At 40.9% G+C, this 12754-nt stretch overlaps 1 protein-coding gene and 1 long non-coding RNA gene across 2 annotated transcripts in view; one reads left to right on the top strand and one right to left on the bottom strand.

Moving 5' to 3' along the window:
- The window catches only part of LOC309637116, a 276838-nt gene extending 269556 nt beyond the window's left edge, over positions 1–7282 (bottom strand). The window contains exon 1 of the long non-coding RNA XR_014250418.1: positions 5119–7282. This is a non-coding gene — a long non-coding RNA (uncharacterized lncRNA). The remainder of the gene's footprint in view (positions 1–5118) is intronic.
- NXPE2 (neurexophilin and PC-esterase domain family member 2) overlaps positions 1–12754 on the top strand; it is a 95401-nt gene that overhangs the window by 14854 nt on the left and 67793 nt on the right.

Raw genomic sequence — 12754 nt, 5'->3', positions numbered from 1 at the left:
AGTATTAGTTGTTTTGTTTGTTTTTTTATACTGCAGGTTCTTATTAGGAAAAGCTGTTTTAACCTTATATGACTGGTCCAAGTTGCTCACTTCCTCTCTAGGGAGTCTCTAACAAGAGATAAATATTTGCAGTAGGTCTGGTTTGGCTGCTCCGTAGGAGACCGGTGCCAGCAACCACCCAAGTTCACAGCCTACTCTGAGACACACGGATTTATGGATTTTAATTTTGCTTTAGTCATATCAATCTTGATATTTAATGTTAACCTGAGGTTGGTTTAATAGAAATGCTTGACTTGAGGAGCTGGGAGCACAGAGGAGAGTTTAAATGATTTGTCCAGGTCATCCAGTGAGCTTTGAAACAGAGCTGAGACCAGGATTCCTGCCACTTTGACCTCTGATTCAGAGCACTTTTCACTACTCAGCGTGACTCCAATACATATGGTAGAACCAAGTTCAGGTAGATCCTGTGGTTCATATATTTATTGTTCAATATACTTAAAAGAAAAGGCTCTTTTTTTCTTTTTCTTTCTTTTTTTTTAACCACGTTTTCTTTCAGTTTGCTCAAAAGCCTGGTGTGAGCACGATATATGGGCTCTTTGCAGTTCGTATGTGGTTTCCTCATCATCTTTGAGCAGTTTCCTTTCCCTTACATTTATGGGTCTAAATGAGTAGTCTGAACATGAGAGCTCAGTCAGAAGTAGGAACATAGAGCCATGAGTTCACACAATAAAATATAACCCAGGAGAGCATCAATTCTTTGGGGGTGTGAATAGGGTAAGAGTAGTCTTACCTTGGCGGGGGTCTAAAGGAGCCCAAGCAAAACGGGCACAGCAAAGAGTAGATATCCAGGAAACACGCAGTGGGGACTCAACCACAAGTTAGGGAAGTGGCTGCCGTGGCCTCAGGAATCAAACAAGATGCACCCCATTGCCAAGGAGGCTGCACTGAATGGTGGGAAGTCTTGTGTCCATGGGATCTGAGTACAAGGAGAGGAAGGATGAAAGAAGATGCAATAGCAAGAAGTCTCAAGGTTCCAGCAGTGAGAACTTGGCATAGGACTCTATGTCACTAATGTAATGAAGAAGGGCGGGCACAGGCTGTGCAGCTCAGCCATGTTGATGGGGGGGTGGGGGTGGGGGGAAGGTCAATGCTGAGGCAGACACGTGAGTAGATAACTCACCATGGCCCCAGATTTACTAGTAACAGATCACCATGGCCTCTGTGCCATTTTCAGGTATTGTGCGAAAGTGTATGAAGTTCAGAGGGACTGCCATGCCCAGAGCTCTCTTTGAAAAAGGTGGTGAAACAGTGATTTAAATCTGCTTCATTATGCCTAAGTCATTGTTACCTGGCCACCTGTAACAGAGATGAGCACCTGTTTCAAACTTGGCATGAGATGCCTGCCAAATATGGATTCTCCCTTTCAATGGTGACTGCGTACATTCAGATCTCCTAGTTGCTGGAGTTTGAAAGAGACACATACATGTGGAGAAGGAAGAGGTCGGTGGGTGTAGACGGAAGAGACTCACGGATCAAATAGCAACAGCTAACATTTATTGGAGGACTTACCAGGCACTGTTCTAGTGCTTTTCATGCACTAACCCACTTAACCCTCAGAACTACACTATGAGGTCATCACCATTTTCAGATGAGGACAGTGCGGTACAGGATGTTTAAACATTAACTAAGTTCACAGAATCAGCACCTGGAAGAGGCAGGCCATGAAGCCAGATCTCCAGAGCTGCATTTTTATCCACTCCAAGGTACTGCCAGCAGGCATGAGATAGCAGAAGACACAAGGCAGCAGGACCCACAAAGCAGAGAAGACAGAGAGTAGAACTTAGTTAGATGTTCACAGCAGAAGTAGGAGAAGCAGAGGCAGAAAGGCACTACTGGTGGGGCACAACGAAAACCTGTGCCAGCTGCTGGGGTTGTTCCCAGCTCACTACCAGGGCTGAATCATGTCCTGAAGGCTCTTTCAGTTAGGTCCTCAGCAGTGCTTTCCATCTCTGTGAGGCACTGGAGCATGTTGGGGGGCTGGGAGGAAGACTTTTATCTCACCCTCCAAATTCTCAGACAGGATTCAATTCTAAAATGTGAGACACTGGCCAAATTACATGAAACCAGCTAGTACACATATTGCAAAAACAAGTTATTAGATTTTTATTCACTGGCAGCAGGAAACAACGTGTTTTCCAAGAAGATGAAAAAGTGACACACAAGAAAACTGTGAGCATCTTTTTCAAATGTCCTTGACTTTGATATTTTAGTGATCCTAGCAGCACGTGTCCAGGGATTTTTGTGGATAAGTAAATGAATGTGCTTGTTCAGACAGGGATGTGTCTGGTTTCCTGAACAACTTGGATGGATTTGCACAGCTTGAACAAGAGAATACGGACATCTGGCCACCTAGTCAGTTTTTGACCAAACATTGAGTAACAGGTTTGCCCGGCTGGGACTTTACCTCCAACGTAGAATGAAGAGGAACTTATTTTAAAATTCTGCAAGAAGTCTTGGCCTTCAGGGTTGACTGGAATGCTTATACTACTCAAGACGCTTTTAGTTATATGATCGTAAAGCAAGTGTATGCCCCTTTTTTATTATGAAAAAGATGAATGAAGTGGAGCAACTTAAATACAGACATTTCAGAATGAAAAGTATTCCATTTCCTAATATAAACAGATCCATTGTCAAGGTACATCATTTCTCTGCATTAGAACACTGCAGGAATAGTTGGAATAGTCAAGATCTGCTGATGAATCCTAAAACCACTGGGTGAAAGTTTGAGGAGAAACAAGAATATCTTTCCACCAATACATTTATTAATTTCAAAGTGAAAAATAGTAACTTTAGGGAGAAAATCAGCAGACACCGGCTTACGCAAGTGGTCAAGGTTAATATCAGCAGTAATAAGATGTATCTCCTTTCATGATGTTGTACCGAGAAGGGCACACCACTTCTGTGGTTTTCTTGAGAAAAATGCATGACCCCAATCTAATTATGAGAAAATATTAGATAGGACAAAATTGAGGGACATTTGACCAACTGACAATACTATTCAAAAGTGTAGTGATCATGAAAAATAATGCCAAATTAAGCAGCTTTCAGAGATTGGAAGACACTTAGGAGACACGATGACTGAATGCAATGTGGCTGCCTTAGATTGGGTTCTGGAACAGAGAAAGGACATTCGTGGAAACACTGGTGAAATTCATACAAAGTCTGTAGTTTAGCTACTAATCTACCGATGTTAATTTCTTGATTTTGAACATTGCACAATGGTTACACAAGATGTTATTATTGAGAGAAGCTGGCTGAAGGGTATATGAGAGCTCTCTGTACTATTTTTGCAACTTTTCTGTAATTGTAAAATTATTTCAAGAGAAAGAGTTTAAAAGCTTTCTCAAGTGGAGAAAATAATATATTTCTTCATGAAATGGTTCATTTCCCCCCAAATCATCTACTAAATAACTTACCAAATAGCCTATCATGTTCACACAGATTGGTGCTGCCACTTCTATCATTTCATGTTGCCATCTATACCTGGTATATTTCTGGGCTTTATAATCTTGTTTGGTCTATTTTTCTGTAAATGTTATTCTTTTGGGTTTCATTTTGCTTTTTTAAAAAACATGGCTTTATACAAATATAAAGATACAATATCTTATTATCTGCTGGGGTGAATCTCCTTTTGTTGCTCTCGTTTTTCAAAATTAGTTTTCCATGTACTTTTTTTTCATATATTGTTAATAATCAGTGTTCCTGTGAGGTAGCAGGATGGGATACTAATAGAGGGTGCTGATTCACTCACTTGATCCAGCCCTGGAGATGCCACAGAAGTGAGAGGAGGTGATGTATTTGAGATATTAATAAAAACTGTGAGATATCCCTAGGAAGTCCAAGATAACTGGGTTCTGTTGTGCCTGATGGAGGTGAGGGTTTGGGGAGAGGAAGCCAACCCAGGGCAGGAAACAGCTGGAAGCCATGGGCAGGGTAAAGATTGAGGTGAGCATTCTGAGTCCTTTTAATCTCCTTATAATACCCTGGTTAGACCATTGATTGCCACCTTGCTACTGTAGGGCAGAGAAATAGCATCTCTCCGAGCACCTGACTGGGGGCAGTGTAGTAGCATCAGGCACCACTAGGGGACCCTGAGAGTACAGAGGAGAAACCTACCTGTGCAAACGAATGAGCTAGTCCTAAACTTTAACTTCCACCCCGTCACTACTGGGGGCACTACTGTCATTCTGTTTGGGACAGTCCTTCATTGTGTGGGATTTTTCTATGCATTATAATAATGCATGCTTAGTACCCCAGCCCCTTGCCCTAAATGCCTGTAGTAACCCAGTGTCAATAGAGCAACCCCCAAATTTCCCTCACACATTTCCAAATACCTCCTTTGGTTGAGAACCTCTGGTTTAGATGACTAAGATCATAAGAGGACGACAGCTCTTGGGAAAACCGTACTTGGGTGGAGGTACAGAAAAGTCACTTAGGGTTGGGTGTGTGAGTAACAGAATGGAAAATTGTTGAGGACAGATCAAAACAGGCTCTTAGTACTAAAGAATCCTTTTAAGAACCCCTGCAAATTCACTACCAGTGGCACAAGCTAAGGCTTGGAATTTGGCCTGTTCTCCTAGGAAGACATTACCTTTAATAGCCAATAATTCCAGGGAAATGTGACCTCACAGGAAAAAATAATGAGACATCTGAAGAGCACAATCACTATATAAAAAAGGAGAAAAGTAATGGGCCACATAGAGCAAGAATTAGAATTAAGCATAATAAATATCATTCGAGAGAGAGAAGAGATACCAATTGCCTGACTGTAAAGCACAAATGAGCAGTCATAAAGAAGAACTGGGCTTCCCTGGTGGCGCAGTGGTTGAGAATCTGCCTGCCAATGAAGGAGACACGGGTTCGAGCCCTGGTCTGGGAAGATCCCACATGCTGCGGAGCAACTAGGCCCGTGAGCCACAATTACTGAGCCTGTGCGTCTGGAGCCTGTGTTCCGCAACAAGAGAGGCCGCGATAATGAGAGGCCCGCGCACCGTGATGAAGAGTGGCCCCCACTTGCCGCAACTAGAGAAAGCCCTCGCACAGAAACGAAGACCCAACACAGCCATAAATAAATAAATTAAAAAAAAAAAAAAAAGAACTAGTGGAAGAGTCTCGGTCTACAATATATAATAACCAAACTAAATAAGAGTAGAGTGCAAGAGTAGAATGTATACAAAAATCAAATTAGTAACCTGGAAGATCAGGTTGAAGAACTCTCCAGAAATCATCAAGAAGGAGTTGAAAGAATGTGAAAGACAAGTTAAAAGATATGGAGCAAAGAAATAAAAATGTCAATATCCATATTTAATAAGAATCCCAGAATGGTGGGTAAAAACCAAGGAAACAAACAGAGACACTACATTATTTTCAAGTACGTGTGAAAATCAAAAATACTGAGTCACAAGGGAAATCTCAACAACTTTTAAATTCATCATTTATATGTAAAGGACAATGAAATCATAAAATATTTGACAGTGGATAGCAATGAAAGTACTTTATGTCAAATGTTGTGGAAAGCCACCAAGTTGTACTGAGGGGGAAATATATAACTGTAAATGCAGCTATTAAATAGCAATAAGAATTAACACTAAATGAGCTAGATGTCCAAGTCAGGAATAGAAAAAGAACAGCATAGTAAACCTGAAGAAAGTAGAAGTAAGGAAATCACAAATGTAGGAGCAGATCCTAATAAGAGATAAAACAAAGAAACAATAGAAATGATCAACAGAATAAAAAGCCAATTCTTAGAACAAAACTAAAAATGAGCAACTTTCTAATAAATCTGATCAAGAGAAAAAGACAAAATATATAGGACTCCAGCTGCTGAACGCAGGAGGATAGAGGAACAATTTTTCCTCCCTGACAACTACATTAACAGTTAGATAAAAGGAATGTGATCATTTCAATTGATGCTGAAAAAAAAGACAATAAAATGCAACACTCATTCATAATTTGAAAACACAACAATGTAAAAACAACCTCTTAGCAAACTAGGAATTGAAGGAAACTTGATTAGTATAATACAGGATGTTTATTAAAGCCCTACATCAAATATTATATTACACTTACCTGTGAAATTTTAGAAGAATTCATACTCAAGTTAGGAACAAATTAAAGTTGCTTGTCATTACAACTTTTGTTCAATATTTTCCTGGAGTTGTAGCAAAAGTAAGAAGACCTAAGGGGGAACAAAAAAGGAATGACAGAAGAGACAGAAAATGAGAAAATTGTCTGTTTGAAGATGACATAAAAGATATGATAATCCACAAACTATTAGAAATAATAAGAAAATTTGGTCAAGTTGTTTGATATAAGATTGTAAGTGAGTTGAATAGTGTCCACCCAAAATTCATGTCCACCTGGAATCTCAGATTGTGACCTTATTTAGAAATAGGGTCTTTGCAGATGTAATTAGTTAAGGATCTCAAGATGGAATCATTCTCAATTTAGGTTAGGCCCAAAGTTCAATGACTGGTGTCCTTGTAAAAAGAAAAGAGGACACAGAGCGAAAGAGGCCATGTGGAGATGGAGGCAGAGATTGGAGTCTGTTGCCAGAAGCCAAGAAATGCCTGGGGCCACTAGAAGCTGAGGCAGGTGAGCAAGGATTCTTCCCTAGAGCCTTCAGAGGGAGTGTCATCTTACTGACACCTTGATTTCAGATTCTAGCCTCCCAAAGTGTGAAAGAATAAATTTATGTGGTTTCAGCCACACAGTTTATTGTACTTTGTTATGGCAGCCCTAGGAAACTAATCAACATATAAAATCAATTGTATTCTAAGCAGTAATAATGACCAATTAAAAATATAATAGTAAAAAATTCTATTTGCAGTAACATCTAAAATTAAAACAGGATATAAAACATTTTTATGGGCAACATTGTAAAACACTGAAGGACATAAAAGAAGACCTGAATAAATGAAATGGTATGTCATGTTTATGAATAAGAAAGTTTAATATCATGTGGATTGCAATTCTCCTCCAAATTCCATCAGACCTCTATACGATGACTAATTATTATATGGAAGAGCAAGAATCCAAAAGTAGGAAACCAAACCTGTAGAAGAAGCTTAAAATAAAGGGCCTATCCTACCAGATAACAATTTATTAAAAAACAATTGCAATTAAGATAGTCTGGTATTGGGGGGTGGAGTCAAGATGGCAGTGTGGGAAGACACGGAGTTTGAGTCTCCCTACAACTAGGGTGCCTGCTGGACACTGGTAGGGGACCTTGATGCCCAAGGAGATGGGAGGAACCCCCAAGCAACCAGGTAGGATGTTGGGGGGGGTGAGGGGGGAGGAGAAGTGGAGGCCGGACAGGACTGGTGCCCCTGAGGGGTGGCTGGGAGGGGGGAGGGGTTCCCACGCCTGGAGGGACCCTTAGGGGCTCAGAGGATCAGGGGAGGCAGGGCAGGTGTTTCTCCCACTCACTCGGCCCGGGAAACCTGTTGGGCTCCTGGGCTGGATCCCCTGCCCTCCATGGCCCCCTCTGGGCCATGTTGGTCCTAGGGGTGTAGGAGGGAGGTGGGGGGAGAAGAGGAGAGGTGGACCAGGTGGGCCCCTTCAGGATCAGAGGATCAGGGTAGGTGTGGCAGGTGTTTCCCCTGCCCACTCGGCCTGGGGGCCTACTGGGTCCCAGCCTGGTCCTTCATTCTCCAGGGCCCCCTCTGGCCTCGTGGGTCAGGGCATGGGAGGGAGGGAGGAGGGGGGAAGAGGAAGAGAGGCATATGGTGGGGGGTGACCCTCCAGGACCAGAAGATCAGGGAAGGTGCAGTGGGCATTTCCCCCACCCACTCGGGCCCTGGGAAGCCTGCTGGGCTCCTGAGCCTGGTTCTCTGTTCTCTGAGGCCCCCTCCAGCTCTGGGGGTCCTAGGGGCATAAGAGGGAGGGAGGGAGGAGGGGGGAAGAGGAGTAGAGGCAGACAGGGAGGGGCCCTCTGGGATTGGAAGATCAGGGGAGATGCAGAGGGTATTTCCCCCACCCACTCCTCCCAGGGAAGCCTGTTGGGCTTCCAGGTCTGGTCCCCTACCTTCTGGGGCCACCTCTGGCAGCATGGCTCCTAGAGGAATAGGAGGGAGGGAGGGCGGAAGAAGAAGAGAGGCCAATGGGGAGGGGCCCTCCAGGATTGGAGCAACAGGGGGAATGCACCTAGCATTTCCCCTGCCTACTCAGGCCCAGTGAACCTGCTGCGGTCCTGGACCTGGTTCTCCGACCTCTAAGTCCAGAGGCACTCCTGGGCCCCTCCTGCTGCATTAAGCCTAAGCACCCACCCTCCCCCAGGGCCTCTTCTGGCCCAGTGGGTCCTAAGCATAGGCCCCACCAACCACCTAAACCCCGCCCCTGCCTAAGCCACACCCCCCACAGCCAAGGCCTTTTCCGGCATTATTTTTTTTTTTTCTCCTCTTTTTTACTATTGTGGTTCTGTTTTACCTTCTGGTTGTTGTTTCATCTATATTTTAATTTTTTAATTCTTTCTAACGTATCTGTTAGTTTTCTACCCTTATTTTATATTTTACTCTTCGTTATTGTTCTGCTCCTTCTTTCTTTTTCTTTCTCTTCTTTTTTTTTTTTTTGCTGCACTGTGAGGCTTGTGGGGTCTTGGTTCACGAGCTGGGGGTCAGGCCAGAGCTCCTGTGGTGGGAGCTCGGAGTCCAAACCACTGGACTAACAGAGAACCTCAGACCCCAGGGAATATTCCATGGAGTGAGGTCTCCCAGAGATCCTCATCTTGGCACCAAGACCCAGCTCTACCAAACAGCCCACAAGCTCCAGTGTTGGAAGGCTCAGGCCAAATAACCAGTAAGACAAGAACACAATCCCACTCATCAAAAAAAATGAGATGACAAAAAAATATGTTACAGATGAAGGAGCAAGGTTAAAACCTACAAGACCAAATAAATGAAGAGGAAATAGGCAACCTACCTGAAAAAGAATTCAGAGTAATGATAGTAAAGATGATCCAGAATATCGGAAATACAATGGAGGCACGGATTGAGAAAATACAAGAAATGTTTAACAAAGATCTAGAAGAATTTAAGAACAAACAAACAGAGATGAACAACACAATAACTGAAATGGAAAATACACTAGAAGGAATCAATAACAGAATAACTGAGGCAGAAGAATGAATAAGTGAGCTGGAAGACAGAATGGTGGAAATAACTGCCGAGGAGCAGAATAAAGAAAAAAGAATGAAAAGAATTGAAGACAATCTCAGAGACTTCTGTGACAACACTAAATGCACCAACATTTGAATTATAGGGGTCCCAGAAGAAGAAGAGAAAAAGAAAGGGTCTAAGAAAATATTTGAAGAGATTATAGTGGAAAACTTCCTTAACATGGGAAAGGAAATAGTCAACCAAGTCCAGGAAGCTCACAGAGTCCCATACATGATAAACACACCAAGACACATATTAATCAAACTATCAAAAATTAAATTCAAAGAAAAAATATTAAAAGCAGCAAGGGAAAAGCAAAAAATAACATACAAAGGAATCTCCATAAGGTTATCAGCTGATTTTTCAGCAGAAACTCTGCAAGCCAGAAAGGAGTGGCAGGATATACTTAAAGTGATGAAAGAGAAAAACCTACAACCAAGATTACTCTACCCAGCAAAGATCTCATTCAGATTTGATGGAGAGAAATTAAAACCTTTACAGACAAGCAAAAGCTAAGAGAATTCAGCACCACCAAACCAGCTTTACAACAAATGCTAAAGGAACTTCTCTAGGCAGGAAACACAAGAGACGGAAAAGACCTACAATAACAAACCCAAAACAATCAAGAAAATGGTAATAGGGAGATACATATCGATAATTACCTTAAATGTAAATGGATTAAATGCTCCAAACAAAAGATACAGGCTAGCTGAATGGATACAAAAACAAGACCCATATATATGAAGTCTACAAGAGACCCACTTCAGACCTAGGGACACATACAGACTGAAAGTGAGGGGATGGAAAAAGATATTCCATGCAAATGGAAATCAAAAGAAAGCTGGAGTAGCAATACTCATATCAGATAAAATAGACTTTAAAATAAAGAATGTTACAAAAGACAAGAAAGGACACTACATAATGATCAAGGGATCAATCCAAGAAGAAGATATAACAATTATAAATATATATCCACTCAACATAGGAGTACCTCAATACATAAGGTAAATGCTAACAGGCTATAGAAGAGGAAATCGACAGTAACACAATATTCGTGGGGGACTTTAACACCTCACTTACACCAATGGACAGATCATTCAGACAGAAAATTAATAAGGAAACACAAGCTTTAGATGATACAATAGACCAGATAGATTTAATTGATATTTATAGGACATTCCATCCGAAAACAGCAGATTACACTTTCTTCTCAAGTGCACATGGAACATTCTCCAGGATAGATCACATCTTGGGTCAAAAATCAAGCCTCAGAAAATTTAAGAAAATTGAAATCGTATCAAGCATCTTTTCTGACCACAACACTATGAGAATGGAAATCAATTACAGGAAAAAAACTGTAAAAACCACAAATACATGGAGGCTAAACAGTGTGCTACTAAATAACCAAGAGACCACTGAAGAAATCAAAGAAGAAATAAAAAAATACATAGAAACAAATGAAAATGAAAACACAATGACCCAAAACCTATGCGATGTAACAAAAGCAATCCTAAGAGGGAAGTTTACAGCAATCCAATCTCACCTCAAGACACAAGAAAAACCTCAGATAAACAATCTAACCTTACACCTAAAACAACTAGAGAAAGAAGAACAAAGAAAAGCCAAAGTCAGTAGAAGGAAAGAAATCATAAAGATCAGAGCAGAAATAAATGAAATAGAAAAAAGAAAACAATAGCAAAGATCAATAAAACTAAAAGTTGGTTCTTTGAGAAGATAAACAAAATTGATAAACCTTTAGCCAGACTAATCAAGAAAAATAGGGAGAGGATGCAAATCAATAAAATTAGAAATGAAAAAGGAGAAATCACAGCTCACACTGCAGAAATACAAAGGATTATGAGAGACTACTACAAACAACTATGTGCCAATAAAATGGACAACCATGAAGAAATGGACAAATTCTTGGAAAGGTACAATTTTCCAAGACTGAACCAGGAAGAATTAGAAAATATAAACAGACCTATCACAAGTAATGAATATGAAACAGTAATTTAAAATCTTCCAACAAACAAAAGTCCAGGACCAGATGACTTCACAGGTGAATTCTATCAACCATTTAGAGAAGAGCTAACACCCATCCTTCTCAAACTCTTCCAAAAAATTACAGAGGGAGGAACACTCCCAAATTTGTTCTATGAAGCCACCATCACCCTGACTCCAAAACCAGACAAAGATACCACACAAAAAAGAAAATTACAGACCAATATCACTGATGAACATAGATGCAAAAATCTTGAATACAATACTAGCAAACAGAATCCAACAACACATTAAAAGGATCATACACCATGATCAAGTGGGATTTATCCCAGGAATGCAAGGATTCTTCAATATACGCAGTTCAGTCAATGTAATACACCATGTTAACAAATTAAGGAGTAAAAACCATATGATCATTTAATAGATGCAGAAAAAGATTTTGGGGGGGTATTTAAGGCTTCGTAGGCCAGAGTGTCTCTGTCACAAGTATTCAACTCTGCTGTTGTAGTGCAATGTGAAAATGACCACAGACCATATGTAAGCCTATGAAGGGCTGTGTTCCAATAAAATTTTATTTAGAAAAACAAGCTGTGGACCATTTTGGGACTATAGACCATAGCTTGCTAGAGTTGAGCACCACTGATGATAAAACAAAGAGGTATAGCTAAAAATTCAATGAACTACACAGAGATTTGCACATAAATATTCATAGCAGCATTATTCATAATGGCTTCCAAATTGGAGACAACGTATGTGTCTTTTAACTGGTGAATATGGTACAGACAAAATTAGGTATAGGTATACACTGAAATAGAATTCAGCAATAAAAAGGAATGAACTGCTAATACATGCCAGGATTTGGATGAACCTGAAAACTATCATGCTCAATGAAAGACTCGGTTACAAGAGACCACATATTTCATGATTCCATTTGCAATATGAAATTTGAAATGTCCAGAAAAGGCAAGGTTGTAGAGACAGAAACTAGATCCGTGGTTGCTTGGGGTTGGGATGAAGATGACACAAGAATAGGGATTAACAGTAAATCGGCATGAAGGATCATCTTGGGGTGATGAACACGTTCCAAAACTGATTTATGGTGATGGTTGCGCACAGGCATGAAACACAAAATAGGATGAAATGGAGGAGGTCTGGAGGCAGGGGAGCAGCTAGGAGGGAACAATTATAGGATCCCAAGGGAGGGACAAATCCAGGGGCACAAAACACCTGGAATATTCTTTTGCCTCTGGGCTAATGTTTACCAACCACTGTTCCTGTTCTAACACAGTCCTGAGGGTTATGACACTCCTCTCAGTCACAGCAGTTGAGGCGGGGTGGTGGGTGGGTGTGTGCATTTGGAAAGATGTTTCAACTGTACACTTGAAATGAGTGAATTATATGATATGTAATATTTTTATGCCTCAATAAAGTAATATTTGTAAAAGTCAACTAAGACTTCTGTGACTACAGAAAATGTAATAAGCTGCAAACAATACACTCTTACCCTCACAATGCGAAAAGGCCAGATATTCTACAAA

The sequence above is a fragment of the Balaenoptera physalus genome (assembly GCF_965194825.1).
Source record: "Balaenoptera physalus genome assembly, chromosome: 10".
Lineage (NCBI taxonomy): Eukaryota > Metazoa > Chordata > Mammalia > Artiodactyla > Balaenopteridae > Balaenoptera > Balaenoptera physalus.
Note: the sequence above shows the minus strand (reverse complement) of the source record. Positions and strands in the feature narration are given on the sequence as shown.